This window comes from Macaca fascicularis, chromosome 19 (genome assembly GCF_037993035.2).
Source record: "Macaca fascicularis isolate 582-1 chromosome 19, T2T-MFA8v1.1".
Classification (NCBI taxonomy): Eukaryota; Metazoa; Chordata; class Mammalia; order Primates; family Cercopithecidae; genus Macaca; species Macaca fascicularis.
In genome coordinates, this window is record NC_088393.1 from 46194961 (window position 1) to 46207769 (window position 12809).

General features: G+C 57.1%; 1 protein-coding gene and 1 long non-coding RNA gene across 5 annotated transcripts in view; one reads left to right on the top strand and one right to left on the bottom strand.

The window, feature by feature from the left end:
- Positions 1–242: 242 nt before the first annotated feature.
- The window catches only part of PAK4 (p21 (RAC1) activated kinase 4), a 53171-nt gene continuing 40604 nt past the window's right edge, over positions 243–12809 (top strand). For all 4 annotated transcript variants that reach the window (XM_015441686.3, XM_045381113.2, XM_005589162.4 and 1 more), the window contains exon 1: positions 243–376. The gene's annotated coding sequence lies outside the window, so the exon portion shown is untranslated. The remainder of the gene's footprint in view (positions 377–12809) is intronic.
- On the bottom strand, positions 8817–11509 carry LOC135968694 (uncharacterized). The gene is made up of 2 exons (XR_010583636.2): positions 11339–11509; positions 8817–9843 (listed from the first exon to the last, which is right to left on the bottom strand). It is a non-coding gene; the product is annotated as an uncharacterized lncRNA (long non-coding RNA).

The window sequence follows — 12809 nt, forward strand, 5'->3', positions numbered from 1 at the left end:
ACAGTCATTTCCCCTTTAAGGACTTCAGTGGGCTGGGAGCCAGCCTTCCCGCACCTTTTCCAAAATTTCCAATCCCCGCTTGGCATTTTCTGCACGAAGGTTTCCGATTGGACGCTCTGCACCAATCGGAGGCTGGAGCGGGCCCTGAGAGGCGCCCGACTCCGCCCCCGCGCTGATCCTGCCCACTGCCCGGTCAGCCTCGTTGCTATGGGGACTGGTGGGCGGTGAGCGGGGAAAACCCCGGATGTTCGTTGGGGATTCAACATGGCGGCGGCAGTATCCGCGGTGGCGGCGGCGCAAGCGAGCTGAGGGAGGCGCGAGGGCGCGGAGTTCCAGGCCGAGCAGCTAGGCCGCGAGCGACTGCGGCGCCGAGCCGGTAGGATAAGGGGTTCGGCCAGGGGCTTGCAGTGGGCCGGGCGCTGGCGGAGAGACGGCGTTTCCGCGAGGAGGGGGGCGGGGCCGCTGGGGTCAAAGTTCACTGGTGGAGGGAAGGGTCGCGTCCGAGGGGTCGGGGGTTAACGCAGTCTGGAGGGAGTTGTAGTGGAGGTCGGAGGTCAAACCAGCGAAGGGGGCGTGGCGAAGGGGAGTGCAAAGTTTGAAATTCGAAGTAGGGGCGCGTTCGAGGGGATCTGGGCGAGTCTCAAAAAAGATGGGGTCCAAGTTAATAATTTGAGGTGAGGCTGCCTCTACAAGGGTCAGAGGCCTCAGCCCCAGGGGCCCCAGGTTGGAGGTTTAAAGCTGCCCCCAGCGGAGCAGATGAATGAGTTTTAGGTTCGGGGGCGTCTTTTAGGGGTTCAAAGCTGGGGCGTGCCTAGAAGGTGCAAAGGTGAGAATCTGACAGCGGGGCAGCTGTTTCCCAGAGTCAAAAATTAAAACCCAAGGAGGGCGTATTGCAGGGGACGGGGGGGCGGGGCAACCAGGGGCGGGGTCGGAGATGCTTCCTGGTGGCAGGAGAAGGGGGAACTCTCCCACAAATAATAATGGCAAACACTCATGAAGCACTTACTATGGGCTAGACCCTTTTTTTAACGCTTTACTTGTATTAGCTGATTCAGTCCTCACCACAGTCTTAGGGGGTCTTAACCTGGTATTAAGAGGTTAAGTGGTTAAGTGATTTGCCCAAGGTCACCCGATGCGTAAGTTGTGCGCTGGGATTCTAACTCTGGGGTTCTGGCCCAGAGCCCTGCTCTGGCCGACCGCCTCTCAAATCATCATAATGTCGGTTAATGTTTAATGAGGGCTCACACTGTGCTCCACGCCCTGTGTGCCTGGTCGTATTTCACCCCTGCTGCAATCTTGTGAAGTGACTGCTCAACATGAACCTATTTTACAGACGGGAAAAGTGAGGCTCAGAAGTTTCTGCTGAAGGCAGAGTTAATCGAAGCTGGGCCTGGGTGATGCCAGGGCTCCTGCTGCTGGTCGCCACATTGTCCGGTGCTGGCCATTAGGTCTCTCCTGGAAGCAGGGGGCTGGGCAGGGCTGGGCCACTCCCTGGGCCTATGGGATTGTCAGCTTGGTTTCCTTGGAAGGGGTGATCTGGCAGGGCAGATTCCCGTGGGCCTATGGGAGTGGAGTGTTTGTGGGTGGTCTGGAGTCCCAGTGAGGGAGTCGGATGGGCTTCTAACTGGGGAGGGTGTCCCTGGGTGGTACCGCGGGCAGAGCTGGGTGTTCACTGTTCTTAAAACCCTAAGCTCTCGCTGTGGTCCTCAGTCACGCCCACCTTACTTCCTACGGCTCTGCCCATTTCTCCCCAGCCCAGGCCCATGCCTGCCACCCGATCTTTGACCTTCCTGTTCCTTCTGCTGGGAATCCTTTCCCCACCCTGCCCTCTCTCACTGACAGGTCGCTCACTCTCAGCTGGCCCGGGACCACCCTGGCTCGCACTTTCTGCAGGCTCTTGTTCTCTCATCTGCCCAGCCCGTTCCCTCCCTCCTTACCTTAATTATTAGGGTGCGTCGTGGAATTGCTCTGTGGGGTTCCTTGCCTCGGTCCCCACGAAGCCCTGCCTGGCCTGCAGAGGATGCGACATTGCTGGGGGTTGACTGTTGGGCAGTATGCTGGGTGCTGGAGTGTGGCAGCGGACGAGATCCGCAGAGCCCCTAGCCTCAGAGGGCACTCAGTCCCCTGGTTGGAGCACAGTGGAACCAGCCCCCAAGCCAGTGACACGAGGCTACGTCTCTACAAACGGTGGTGTGGCTTGCAAGGGCGTCTTCAGGGAGCCGGGAGAGTGCCCCTACCCTGGGCTGAAGCCTGAGTCCCTTTCCCCTGGGAAGGCTCTGAAGGATGGGGAGGAGGGCTGGGAATGGGCTCACCAGGCAGGAGGAGCAGTGTGTGCAGAGGCCCTGGCATGAGTGGAGGTCAGGACTCGGGTGCAGAGTTGGGGATCTGGGGCAACACGTAGCCTGTGCAGGTTCAGGGCGAGACCCTGAGGGTGCTCAGCCTGGGAGGGACGGTGGGAGCAGGGGAGGGCTGAGGAGTACCTGTGTGTGTGGAGCTGCGTGAGGCCGTGATGGAGTGTGGTTCAGAAAGCAGTGCTGGGCCAGGGATGCCTGGTACACACCCTGCTCCATCACTCACAGAGCGTGTGAGGACCTCCGTTTCCACTTCTGCAAAATGGGCATAGCGTTAGCGCTGCCTCATAGAATTGCCGTGAGGATGTGGGCTAGAGAGCCTTGGCCCAAGGCCCCGCATGTAGTAATTGCTGTGTAAGCATTAGTCTTGCTGCTGCTGCTGCTGCTGCCACCCGACTGCTGCCTGGGGAGGGCCTCAGAGACGGTGGAGGCCCTTGCTCCACTTGCCTCCTGGCTTTCTCTGGCAGCCACCCCATCCCCACCTGGCTCTGGCAGGGTTGGGGAGCCGGCATGCTGCCAGGCAGCCCTCTGAGGCTGGCCCAGCCTCCCAGCCTTGCGGTGCCAGCTCACTCAGCGTCTCAGGGTTTGGCACAGATAAAGTGCCAAAAAGATAGAGAAGGATAGGGTTTGGGCATTGGAGACCCATATTCAGGTCCCTCGCTCATTTACCAGCCGTGGGACCTTGGACAAATGATTTCTTATTTGCCACTTTTATTCCTTCAACACACGTTCAGGTAGGGGAAAAAGCAGGGCTTTCAGTATAATGAAACACTCATACATCCAGCCAGTGTCTGGCCTGGGACAGAACACACCGTGATGCAGTTAGAGGCCAAGAGTCTCCTCCTCCCCGGCTTCCTCCCTCCCTTCCAGGGGCAGCCGCTGTCCTGGGCATGGCAGTCACCATTCCTCTTCTGCCTTTCACACTTTTACTGCCCTTGGATGTATTCACCACCGGTAGAGCAACAGCTCTTGCCCCTGGCTGCACATTGGAACCCCCTGGAGAGCTTTGAAAAGATGCTTTGGCCCAGGCCTGCCATGGAAATTCTGGTTCCAACTTACTTGGTCTGGGCTGGGGCTGGCCTCAGGCTTTTGGAAGCTCCCTGGACAGTTCTTATGGCCAGCAGGGGCTGACCACCGTTGTTTCACTGTTCAGATAAATGGTGTCACCATAAACATGGCTTTCTGCAACTTGCTGTTTTTGTTCAACATTATAGGTATATTTGAGATGGGGTCTTGCTATGTTGCCTAGACTGGCCTCTAACTCCTGGGCTCAAGTGATCCTCCTGCCTCAGCCTCTGGAGTAGCTGGGATTATAGGCGTGCACCCCTGCACCCCGCTTTGAGCTGAGCATTGGAGTTTGGATCTCTCTCCATGGGAATGTGTGTTGGTCTAGGACAGGCCATTTGTTTTTCCTGTTGGTATTTCTTTTTGTGATGGTGTCACACAGGAGTTGGCTCTTCACCTATTGATGGCCACTGAGGTGATCTCCTGTTGGGGCCGTAACAGTGTGATGATGGGCCTTCTGGAACCCGTGTTCCTGTAGACCATGGCCAGAGTCTGTCCGGCATATGCCTAGCAGCGGAAAAGCCAGAGCTCCCCACTTTCCTGGCGGTTGCCAAGTCGCGCCCCCAGTGGCTGGACCACTGTCCTCCCCAGCAGGCTCCGAGGCTCCCTTCATTCCAAGTCCTGCTTTGGACAGCTTTGTGGCCCTCGCTGAAATGATTTCCTTGGCCGTGAGATGGGAGGTTTATGGACCCACCCACCCACCAGTCTGGTTGGAAACATGGGGAGATGGTTCACGCAACTGGCTTAGCTGGGACCTGGTCCCCACTGAGTCCCTACACCCAGAGGAGAAGGCAGGCTGGGAGGGCTTTCACCTTTACACCCTTGGGCATCCAGGACGGTGACTGCAACTTTGCCCCAACTGCCCTTTAGGGGCAGGTGCCAGGGGTGACAGCTGGGAGAGAGAACTATACTGACTTGAACCTCTCAGTAGGGAGGCAGGGAGGACGGAGGTGGAAGTTGGAGGCTGGTGAGGCGTTGTTACATTCTTTCTGTGTATCTGATTGTTGATCCCAGTGGTAACCAACACAGCCCAGCTCTACCCTTGTAGATTATAGTACAGTGAAGGAGGCAGACCTGCTGTCCCCAGGCAGTGACAGCCCAGAGAGGCCAGGGCCATGAAGGAGAGGCCTAGGCGAGGGGTCCGGGCGGGATGGTGGGGCCCAGGCAGAGGGGTCAGGGCAAGATGGTGGGGCCCAGGCAGAGGGGTCCGGGCGGGATGGTGGGACCCAGGCAGAGGGGTCCGGGCGGGATGGTGGGGCCCAGGCAGAGGGGTCCGGGCGGGATGGTGGGGCCCAGGCAGAGGGGTCCGGGCGGGATGGTGGGGCCCAGGCAGAGGGGTCCGGGCGGGATGGTGGGGCCCAGGCAGAGGGGTCCGGGCGGGATGGTGGGACCCAGGCAGAGGGGTCCGGGCGGGATGGTGGGGCCCAGGCAGAGGGGTCTGGGCGGGATGGTGGGGCACCCAGGCAGAGAGGTCGGGGTGGGATTGGGGGGGATCCAGGCAGAGGGGGTGGGGCCGGATGGTGGAGAGGGGCACAGAGAGGGATTGGGACTGGAATGGAGGCGCAGGGGCCGGAGGAAGCCGGAGGAGGCATGTGACCCAGCGTGGGGAATCGAGGAGGGCTTTCTGGATAAGATGACATCTGACTGATGAGAAAATATAAGCGAGGCTGGAAGGAGGTAGAAAGAATGTGACAGGTCGTGGGTACAGAAGTGCCAAGGCCCTGAGGTCGGAATGACCTCGGGATGGTCGAAGATCATCAGATAGGCCAGTGTAGGGTACCCTGTGCACCCTGACTGCGTGGTAGCCTTGCTCTGCAAAGAGCAGTTAAAGAAATACATAAAATACAACAGAAATAAATAAAAAAGCAAAAGAAAAGCCAGTGTGGCTGAGCGGGGGGTGGGGTCAGAGGCTTGGAGGCTGTGTCGGATACAGCAGGGCCTGGCAGAGCCCGGTGGGGTATGTGGATTCCATTCTGTGCATAATGGGAAGTCATCAGAGGCTTTAGCGACATCTGGTTTTCCTTTTATAAAGATTGCTCGGGCTGCTGTGTGGGGGACGGATCGCGGGGGGATGGCAACAGGGAGACTGTGGGGAGGCTACTGTGACAGTCCAAGCAGAAGAGGGTGGAGAGGACGAGGGGACAGCGATGGAGGAGCGTCCTCGTGCCAGCCGAGGTCATCAGCGCTTTACCCGTGTTACCTTACTCATCTTCACAGCAACCTGTGAAGTAGGTGCTAGTATCATCCTCACTCTAGAGATGAGAAAGGAGGCCCAGAGAGGTACAGGGCTTGCTGAAGGTCACACAGCAGGCAGTAGCAGAGGTAGGACTGAACCCCAGGCCTTGGGGCTTCAGTGTCACTGCTTACTGGGGCTGCCCTTCTGTGATTTGGAACTGGCTTGGACGAGACGGGCTTGATACCTGTCCAGTTGGTTCTTACCCAGGCTCCTTTGTTGACAGAAGCTCCATGGGGACCTGTTCAACCTGGTAGTTTCTGGGCGCTGGGTCCCTACCTCCCTCCGGGCCTCCCTTTGCATCTCCTCGTTCCACTGGCTCAGGCGAGCCAGACTTCCTGGCCAGACACCGGTCAGGGGTGTCCCCAGCAGCTGTTTCTCCCATCACCGAGCCCAGCCCCTCACATGCTGCCAGCAGGAAGCAGCCTCCTTCCAAGTCACGGCCAGGAAGGTGGGACCCTTCCCACGTAGTCACCCATCGGGGGCCAAGGCTTCTCGTCTGCCACATTCCTTGGCCCACAGGAAGGTTGGGGGGGCCAAAGAGGGTGAGAAGGGGAACACTCTCCCATCCCAGGGGAGCCAGCTCTGGCGGATGCGACGGAAGCCACTGCTCACTGAAGCCTGTCTCCTGGGGCCCTCTGGTCCTGCCCTGACCCTCCCCAGGCTGGGAGGCCATCTGCTGCCTTCCCTAGGGCCAGTGGGAACTTCCCTGCCGGAACTGCCCAATCCACACACATCCCTTAGCCTTTCCCACTGGCTGGGAGCCCCTGGGTAAGAGACAGAACTTCCCTGGGCCTCCAATTCCTCACCTGTTACAGGGGGTATTGGTGGCCACCTCTCAGGGCTGTGGGAGGACGGGAGATCTTGTGTATGCCTCGTGCTTAGCCCGATGCTCAACACGCAGTAAGCATTTGGTAAATGTTGAACTTGGTGCTTTTGACGGTTTCCGTCCCTTGCACCCTGTCCCCCTCTGGGTTCTCATCCCACAGTGAACTCTAATAACGCCAGCCCCCCCGGGGCCCTAGGTCCGCATGCCAGGCACCCCCTGCACACTGTCGCCCTCTGGGTTCTCATCTGGTAGTGAGCTGTAATAACCCCAGCCCCCCGGGGCCCCACTCCGTGTGCCAGGCACGCGTGTGCTGTGAGTCTGTGAGCATGGTCGTGCAGCTGTTCCCAGAGACCCTGAGGAGGAGGTGTTATTAACCTCATTTCTCTTTTCCTGTGTTTTAATTTTCAGAAAGCACGTTTTTGCTCCATGTGCATGCATTACCTATTCCCCTAAATAATCACTGAAAAACTGCACACAGCACAAAAGGATGTACAGGGACGAGCAAGTCTCTTTCCCACCCGCCTGCCAGGCCCTTCCCAGAGATAGCATCATCACCCCCGGTTTCTTTTCTTTCTTTCTTGGAATATTTGTTCCCCCAAGTGCCTGCCCCTCCCTTTTGTTTTTACTCAGATGGAGCGGACTTCCCATGTTTATATTCTGTCCTGTGCTTTGCGTTTCCCACTCCGAGGCTCGCTGTCAGGACACAGAGTGCCGCCTCGAGCGTCCCATGCACACGTGCGCCCCCACAGACAGCACAGCCATTGTGTACTGATGGCCGTCAGGCCGTTCCCGTCCTTCTGTGCCGTGAACAGGGCTGCACCCGCCTGAGTGTGACTGTGCGCACGTCTCTAGATGGGAGTCTGAGCTCGTGGCCTCGTGGTGTGACACAGGCACCCGGTTAGCTTTGCCGGTAGTGTTTCACCCTGATGGGGAGGTTGTCCGGCTCACACTCCCACCCCTCAGTGTCTGATGGCGCCGGGGTTTCCTCACTCCCCTGCTGGAATAGATGGGTGTCACCTGACACTCTCACCTTTGCCAGTCAGATAGGTGACAAACAGTCCCGTTGTGGTTCTGATTTTAATCAGAGCAAAGTGGGACAGCTTTGTGTTATTGAAAGCCATCTTGAGCTTCCTTTTCTCGGAGCTCTCTATTCCTGATAATTTTACTTTCTCTGGGAAGGGGAAACTGAGGCACAGGCCAGCAGTCCCACAGCAAATATGTGGCAGATGTGGCAGTCAAACCCTTGGCTCTGTTCTGGAGCTCCTAACCCGTCTGACACAGCAGAGGTCAAGGGCTTGGCCTCCAGAGCCAGCTTTGTCTCTTACTAGCTGTGTGACCCCAGACAAGTCACACCGCCTCTCTGTGCCCAGGTGTCCTCCTCTGTAAAATGAGGGTGCTAATGGTATCTACTCTTAGGGTTGTTTTGAGGATATAAATGTATACTCGGCAGGCAAAACATATAGTAAGTGCTCAAAGACTGTTTAGCTGCATTACTAATAGCTGTATTAATATTATAGCTATGTCACAATAGCTGTGTTGTTAATATGAGCAGGCACTTGTTTGAGTGCTTTCTGTGAACTAACCTACTGGACCCTCCCATCAGCTCCAAGACACACGTGTTCTTACCATCTCCATTTTCTAGGGAGGAGACTGAGAGCCTGGGAGACCTGCCCCGGGTCACAGAGCAAGTGGAGCTGGGATTTGGATGCTGGAGGCCTGGCTCCTAATCACTGTGGCCGCCTCGCCTGCCACCCGGGGCAAAGCTCTCCCTCCTTCCCCCACCCCTCTTCTGCTGTCTCCATTAGAGGCAGGCTGCCCAGGAGCTTTCGAGCCCGCCCCTTGAGGGATGAGAGCACCGGGTGGGCGGGGTCCTCACCTAGAGAGCTCCCCTCCCGGGCCCTCCCTGCTCCTGCCACCCACCACCTGGCCCTGTCCTGGGAACTCCTGATAAAGCAGCATTGTGCAGCGGTTCCCAGCCGGGTTTTGCCACTCCCACACTTTACTCCCAGAGGCAGAAGGCGGCCGGCCTTCCTGGGCTGAGTGGGGTGCCAGCCCCCCTCTCCTTCCCTTCCCTCCCTCGCTGCGGCCACAGCCCCCAGTCAGCACTGGGCGTGGGGAGAAAGTAGGACCCTGCGGGCCACTGGCACCTCCACAGACCCGTCCCCAGGGGAAGACCCCTCCCTTCCCTCCCCACAGGAGGCCCGTGTCCCTCTCTCCCGAGGAACCCTCCTTCCCTGCCACCCACAGGGGTCTCCATAGTTCTGTCGTCCCTTCCCCACAAATCTTCCACTGCAGCCTGGCCTCACGTTATTTGACTACACAGTGCTTCTAACTCCACTGCTTTTAAAAAATCTTTAATAATTGTCAATTATAATTTGCCCACAGAAAAGTGCTTGAAATGCAAAGGTAAGTTTACCAAAGAATTACAAAGCGAACAACACTTCCCCACCACTTCGGTAAAGACCACACAACCTCCCAGAAGCCGCCCCTCCATACCCCTGTCCATCACGACCACAGTCATGAGCGCTCTCCTGACCTTGGGGGTCACTGTGTCCTTGCTTTTCCTGATAGCTTTTACCATGAGGTGTGCATCCTTGAATTACAGAATGTTATCTTGCCTGCTTTTGAACTCGACATAAATGGAATCTTCCAGTATGTCCTTGTCTGTGCTTGCTTTCGCCCTTAGGTCTGTGAGATCCATCTGTGTGCTGAGTGTATCTGTAGTCATTCATCTTTGTTGCCGTATAATATTCTGTTTTTTTTTTTTGTTTGATGCAGAGTCTCGCTCTGTCGCCCAGGCTGGAGTACAGTGGCGCAGTCTTGGCTGACTGCATTCTCCGCCTCCTGGGTTCAAGCAATTCCCCTGCCTCAGCCTCCCGAGTAACTGGGATTACGGGCGTACACCACTATGCCTGGCTAATTTTTTTTTTTTTAATTTTTATTAGAGATGGGGTTTCACCATGTTGGCCAGGCTAGTCTTGAACTCCTGACCTCAGGTGATCCACCCGCCTCAGCTTCCCAAAGTGTTGGGATTACAGGCGTGAGCCACCGCGCCCAGCCCCATATAATCTTCTGTTTCTCCATCTCCCGCTGCGCTGGTGTGAGCCATCTCTTTGTAGCATCTCCTGGGGTGCCAGTGCGTGCGTTTCTTCAGGGAATGTACCCGGGAGTGCATAGCCCAGGGCAGAGGGTAGGGTAGCTTCGGATTTAGCAGATGCTGCCGCACAGCCTCCCAAGGTGGTCATATCTGTGTATCCTCCTGGCAGTGGTGACTGAGGATCTTAGTTGCTCCACCTCCTTGCCAACGTTTGGTACTGTTGGACTTTTTAGTTGACCTTGGAACACTTTTATTCTTTTCTGCAAAACTAACACCACTGGTTATCATCGGACTGAGCCCCTCGTGTTATTTTCTCCTCCCCGTGCTGCTCCTGTCTGTTCCGACTCTTGCCCATTCTGTGGACGGGAGTCAAGTGCTGCTGCTTTTTTTTTTTTTGAGACGGAGCCTTGCTGTGTCACCAAGGCTGGAGTTCAGCAGCGCGATCTCGGCTCACTGCAACCTCCACCTCCCAGATCCAAGCAATTCTCTTCCCTCAACCCCTCAAGTAGCTAGGATTTACAGGTGTGGGCCACCACGCCTGTCTAATTTTGTATTTTCAGTAGATACGGGGTTTTACCATGTTGGCCAGGTGGGTCTCAAACTCTTAACCTCAAGTGATCCTCCCGCCTCAGCCTCCCAAAGTGCTGGGATTACAGGCATGAGCCACTGCGCCCCACCCACGTGCATATTCTTTGACCAGCTTTGTGCTGGGGCCCAGCGACCCAAGGGTGAACCCAAACAGCAGGCAGCCCTCCCTGAGCTCAGTCCAGCAGGAATACAGACCTCACTGAAGAGCGACAGAAAGATAAGCCGGACTGGAGGCTCCCAGCCCCCATCTTCCCACAGTGACCCCATTTTTGGGAACAGGAACCCCCATCCTTCATCTTATTTCAGGAACAGGCTTCTCCAAATGTGGTGTCATCCTGACTCCTCTCTTGCCCCTGCCACCCCCACATCCAAAGTGTCTGGAGAGCCTGTCACTCCACCCGAGAACATAACCTGGCGCTGCGGGCCCCCCTTCCTTGTCACCCCCCTTCCTCGTCACCCCCCTTCCTCGTCACCCCCCTTCCTCGTCACCCCCCTTATCACCCCTTCTTCCTCATCACCCCCTTCCTCATCACCCCCTCTTCCTCATCACCCCCTCTTCCTCGTCACCCCCCTTATCACCCCCTTCTTCATTACCCCCTTCCTCGTTAGCCCCTTCCTTGTCGCCCCATTCCTCGTCATCCCCCTTCCTCATCACCCTCCTTCCTCGTCACCCCCTCTTCTTCGTTACCCCCCTTTCTCGTCATCCCCATTCGTCGCCACCCCCTTCCTTGTCACCACCTAGTTCAAGCCACCCTCATCTCCCTCCTGGACCATTGAGGCGTGCTCCCTGCTCCCTCCTCCCCCACTGTCCCCACAGTTATCCCCACACAGCCAGAGGGAGCTGTGCGCACCTGGCAGGAGCCCTCCCCTGGCTCCACCTCTCCCAGGAGAGAAGCTTGCAAGGTCCCAGGCCACCCGGCCACCTTCCTGCCTGCCCCGCTTCCGCTTCCCTCCTCTCTTGCTGCCATTCCTGGAACATTCCAGGCGGGTCCTACCCCGGGGCCTTTGTTCTTGCTGCCCCCTGGGCAGGCAGCACCCTCCTTCCCTCCATTCAGGCAGCCCGACGGTGGCCCTCTTGGGGAGATGTTTCTTCCCTGACCATGGGTCTCCAGGAGCAGCCCCTGCCACCCTCCCTCTAGCACCTTCCCCCGGTTACACTCACGATGGTTACTTACATGATGACATGTGGGTCTGTTGGTTTATTTCGCCTCCTGGCATATCGTAGCCTCAGGGCATGGGGGCAGGGGTAGAACCACGGGGCCTTGCCCTGCCCCTTGCTGTGTTCTCAAGGATCGGGTGTGGTGGTCTCTCCGTAAAGTAAATGCTGGTTGACCGACTGACTGACTGAACTGTAGTAAGCTGGGCTGCCAGAGCGTGTAATGGGGACCCGCCCTGGGTGGGGCACACCGAGCAGGTTTTCCTGAGGAGGAAATGTCACTTGAAGGATGAACTTGGCCTCAGCTAAGGGAGGAGGCTGAAGCAGCTGCCAGTGCAGAGGTCTCCGGGCGGGGGAGTGCAGGGGGCCTTTGAGGAATTGAAGGAAGACGGTAGGTTGGTTCTCGGGTTCGTCTGGATTCCAGTCTTGACAGCTGCCTGGGCCTGTCTCTGCCTCAGCGTCTTCCTCTCTAGAAGGGGGCTGCTTCCGGTGTTCCTGGACGTCCCTGAAGTTCTGCTCCTAACACACTTATTCTGGTGCCTGACACATAAATACAAATGTGATTGTTTATTTTTTTCCAACAAATTTGGTGGAGTGCTGGCTCGTGTGGCCTCCAGGGATGTGGTGGTGGATAAACAGACCCAGTTGCCACCCATTTGGAGCCAGGCCTTTGGAGCCATCTGGGGCACCCCTGCTTGGAGGCAGGAGAGGGTCTGGTGTGACCAAGCTTGGGCCCGGGGAGTCCTTATTCCGGATCCGGGAAGCTCTTCAGGGTGATGAATAGGGAAGACGAATGGAGGGTTTCTGCGTCCCGGCCCTGTGCCCTGGCCAGTGCTCCCAAGCTGCTGCCTGGGCCTCCCTGAAATCCCAGGATGTGGCCGCACCCATGTGACCCATTTCACAGATTCGTAGGTGAGGGGGGCACCAATGCTAAGTCCTTCACCCATTTTGCAAACTAGAACAGATCTGGTGGCATCCTCTGTGGTCTGATGTGCGTTTTTCTGGTAGCCAGTCAGGTGGGGCAGCTTTTAATTTGTTCTTCCAGACTCCTGCGAAGGAAGGGCCAGTTCAGGTCACTTTCTCCCCCTACTTTTTTTTTTTTGTTTTGTTTGAGACAGAGTCTCGCTCTGTCGCCCAGGCTGGAGTGCAGTGGCACGATCTCGGCTCACTGCAACCTCTGCCTACCGGGTTCAAGCGATTCTCCTGCCTCAGCCTCCCTAGTAGCTGAGACTACAGTTATGCGCCACCACACCCGGCTAATTTTTTGTATTTTTAGTAGAGACGGGGTTTCACTGTGTCAGCCAGGATGGTCTCGATCTCCTGACCTTGTGATCCGCCTGCCTCAGCCTCCCAAAGTGCTGGGATTACAGGCGTGAGCCACTATGCCTGGCGTCTTAGCCCTTCTTGACTTTTTTTTTTTTTTTTTTTGAGACAGGGTCTTGCTCTGTCACCCAGGCTGGAGTGCAGTGGTGCAAGATTGGCTCACTGCA